The sequence below is a fragment of the Helianthus annuus genome, chromosome 4 (assembly GCF_002127325.2).
Source record: "Helianthus annuus cultivar XRQ/B chromosome 4, HanXRQr2.0-SUNRISE, whole genome shotgun sequence".
NCBI classification, from domain to species: Eukaryota; Viridiplantae; Streptophyta; class Magnoliopsida; order Asterales; family Asteraceae; genus Helianthus; species Helianthus annuus.
Window position 1 is genome coordinate 201,675,920 of NC_035436.2, and position 4,074 is coordinate 201,679,993.

General features: G+C 36.6%; 1 long non-coding RNA gene across 1 annotated transcript; it reads left to right on the plus strand.

Annotated features, from left to right (window-relative positions):
- LOC110935277 lies at window positions 1-2,276 on the plus strand. Its single transcript, XR_002589006.2, has 3 exons — window positions 1-222; window positions 1,139-1,201; window positions 2,052-2,276. It is a non-coding gene; the product is annotated as an uncharacterized LOC110935277 (long non-coding RNA).
- The last annotated feature ends 1,798 nt before the right edge of the window (window positions 2,277-4,074 follow it).

Here is a 4,074-nt window from a genome sequence, read left to right on the forward strand (position 1 = left end):
AATAAGCATGTGTTCAGAGTCAAACCCAATTCCCTTTCCCTTAACTCCACGTAGCCCTCATCTGGTTGTTACCGGAATCCTCGCAAACAAAATCGGAGGAACCTGTTATCCTGTGTTAATTATGTCTTATGAGAATGGTACCGACTTCAATTTCATCACAACTACTTCTACTCGATCACATTCACGTCCCTGCGGTTGTTCGCTTTTTCATCTTATCTTAAGGTAAACCACTGAAATTTTTCCACTATTAGCCCTCATTCTGGTTACGCCCTTGATGTTGTTGATGTTGAAACTTAGACGATGGTAATTGGTCGAGGGAACTGGGAACAATAGATCACTAATTAAAATTTATACAGGATGAAACTAGGTCGAACTATTATCTATCGTCTAAATTACTATCTGGTGATGCTCACACCAGATCGATTTAACGGGTCAATGGTTCTTAGCCACCAAATAATTATCTTCATTCATATCCAGTTCTGCAGTTGTCGCCCTGTAGGTTTTCTGCCACCATCTTTTTCTTTGGACCATAAAATTATAAGTTAAAATCGAAAGTGATCATCAGCCAAAAAAAAAAATTCAGTTGGATGTTGGGGAGCAAATGGGTCAAAACACTTTACTAAATAAACAAACGGGTCAAAAGATTTCAGTAAATGAATAAACAGGTCAGGCCTCGTTGCATGTTTTCTCTATTGGGTCAAGTCGTGTCCATTCCGAGTCCGCATTTTCGTTTACTAATTTATAATCTCTGGTGGGTCCACTTTGTTTAGTCCACCGGTCCAATTTTTCCAGTCACTCAATATATGAATATAAAGTCCCCATTTTGGAAGTATCAAGTACAGTTCAGTTGTAAAGCTCCTTAATGATTTTGATTTGGTCCTTGGTTGGTTTAGTTAACTTATATAGTTATAACAAAGCATGTCAACTATACTGAGCCCATAAGTTCTCTAAATTGTTTTCCTATAGAAACAGAACCAACCACAATAACAATAAGTTAAAATAAAATAATAATAAAGGTAGTAATATCTTTACCAGCAATATATAAATAATAACTATTAGCGAGGTTGGGGATTTTTGAGTAAGAATAGCAGAACCGTTATTTAATACTCCTAATTTAGGTGTAAAATTACTCGTGTAGTTTTGTTGAGCACGTCGGTGGACCTTTGACTTGAGACTTTAGAAGTTCTTGACACTCGTTCAGGTACGGATGTTCTGCGATATTCTATTTATGTGTGAAATACATGCTGATCTTTTTATATAAAATCTATTCAGCTGATCTACGGCTCATTTGTATGATCCGCTTCCTTGTTATTTGAGCTAAATTGTTGTGTGCTTCTGAAGACTTATTAAATTCGTTTGTGTGCTATCGCTTTGATTATATTTTGTCATAGGATCTTTATGCTTGGTGAACATACTTTGGGTGTGAAGTTGGATTATGTGTTCACTGGAGCGACCGTAGAACCCTAGACGTGTAGACAGGAGATAGGGATACCGAGTCAACTACCTATGGAGGTACCATAGGCATGTTGTTGTGGCGCCAATAGCATGACACTTTCCGTGACGGTGTGATTAGTGCACGGCATCTCCATTTTGTTATGAGATTATATGTTTGTGGATTACTTATGCTCGCGGGAGAGCCTTTGGAATATTTGGGAGGCGTATGGATGCATCCTAGGATTCGATTCGACATGATGTGATTATTTGGGCGGTTGAGTAGTGTAATGCCATACACACCTTCCGATTTTGGGATACACTAGAGTGGCCAATCTAGTGTGTCATTTTGATACGTGATTAAATGTGAGACAAGATATAATTCGGTGCGTTTTGGATATTTTGATTTGTAGGGTACTCGGTATAAAATATTCCTAACCCTTGTTGATTCAGCCTTTATTTATTGTCTTATTCTGGCGTGGTGGAGCTATTAGTCGGAGGAAATTTTTTTTTTTTTTTTTACTATCCTTGTTATTCGAATTATTATGTTTGTCCATTGTGTTCTGCATCCGAGCACTGGGCCATGAGCTCAGCCGCATTTTTTTGTCTTTTCGCGGCAGGTAATCAGGGGTGATCGGGTTGTGCGCAGAGAGCGACTAGGCTTTGGATCTGTGAATTGAAGACTTTATTTTTTTTTATTTCGTGAACTTTTAGATTGCTGATTTTTAGTACCTATTTTCTTCAGGTTGTTTTAGAAGTTGTAAGTTGGACTTTTTGGATGGCTTGTTTTCTATGTCGGACTCCAGTAGTTTAAGTTTTAATTTGGACTGAAGGTTTTCTGTTAACATTTGATGTAACCTTTTGTTCCACTTTGGGACAGGGGTGTTACACCCTTAGTCTCTTAATGAAAATTATGTACAATAATAATAATAATAATAATAATAATAATAATAATAATAATAATAATAATAATAATAATAATAATAATAATAATAATAATAATAATAATAATAATAATAATAATAATAATAATAATAATAATAATAATAATAATAATCTTCTGATGATGGAAAGATTAGTTAGTCTCTTAATGAAAATTATGTACAGCAAAATTAAAAAGATAGGCATTATAATACTAAAATATAAAGTAAAACCCTTTTTTTCAAAAACCAACAATGGTGTTATCATCACATGTAATCCTTTATTCCTTCATTTTTCTGGAAGACCTGTAACAAGAATTTTGTAGACTAAAAAGATAATATTAAATTAAAATAAATTACAAAAATAAACTTGTGGACTAAAATTGTTTCAATTTCCAAGATAACTAGTATTTTGCCCGTCGCGCGTTGCGGCGGCGCACGACGTGTGGAAACATATAGTAAGACAAAACACGATTCGTAAAATACAGTGCGTAAAAGATAATTATAAAAAAAGTGTAAAACACAAAGGTAGACACAAAGTGTAAAACACAATGCCTAAGACATTTCGTAAAACACAATGCATTGGCATTTGGAAAAGTAGGACTTGTAGTCTAAGGGTTACAATTGCAATTTTTTTAAAGTTAGGCGGGTGTAAAAATGGAGTAATAGTGCAAGAGGTAAAAAAGCAAAGTCTAGAAAAGACAGTGTAAAAGTATAGGGGTTGTGGCGAAAATGTGTAAAAGATGAGGGGGTGTTGGTGGAAATATAAAAGAAGAGGGTTGGTGGCGTAACTTTGTAAGAGCTAAGGGGGTGATGGTGGAAAACCAAAGTAGAGAGTTGGTGCTGGCAAAGTTTGAAAAATGAGGTTGTGGTTTTGGAAACTCAAAGTAGAAGGTTTAGGGACTAAATTTGTCGTTTTATGAAACTTTAAAGATACCAAAATCAAAGGGTTAAAATTGCGATATCGTTAAAGTACAGGGGCTGGAAGGCAAAGCCAGTGAAAAATCCACCGACTTTGTCCTTTAAGATTGTATACAATATAGTTATCACTCATTCCTTTTTTTTGCTTATCAAGACAATAGCCACTCCTTCATCTGCACCTTCTTCTTTATATCTACACTCTGTTCTTCTCCTCCTCTTCTTCTTCTTCTTCTTCTTCTTCTTCTTCAGTAAATTCATGTATGGTTTCTTCCCCGGTAGAGAGTTCAAATAGATTCGATGAGTTCAAGGGGGTGCGATTGCAATATGTTAAGTGGGGCGCTCGGGATTTTCACAAACCAATAAGACCATGCGTAGTGGGGCGTGTTTTTTCAAAATTTAGCCCCAATAACGCCCAATCTCGCCACTCGACCGCCCCCTGGGCGTGTTTGGGCGTGTTTGGGCGTGTTTGCTCAAAAAAAGTGTTTTGGCGTGTTTTGAATCACGCGGTTGGGGCGAGAGCTTGACCAATAACATTCCATCTTCATATTGTTTATCCAACAAGATTTTTTATGGTTTTTTGTTTTATTTAATTATATAACATCTCATTTAACATAATTCCCCACAACCCGCCTACACCCATTTTATAAAAATGCCCAATAATGCCTCATTGCTGACTGGGCTGCCACATGACGCAAAACGCCCTAGGGTGGGGCATTATTCACTCCAACGACTACGCATGGTCTAACACTAAAAAAAAAGTTCAAGGGGGCGCCCGTACCCCCACGTGATACAGTGGGTCCGC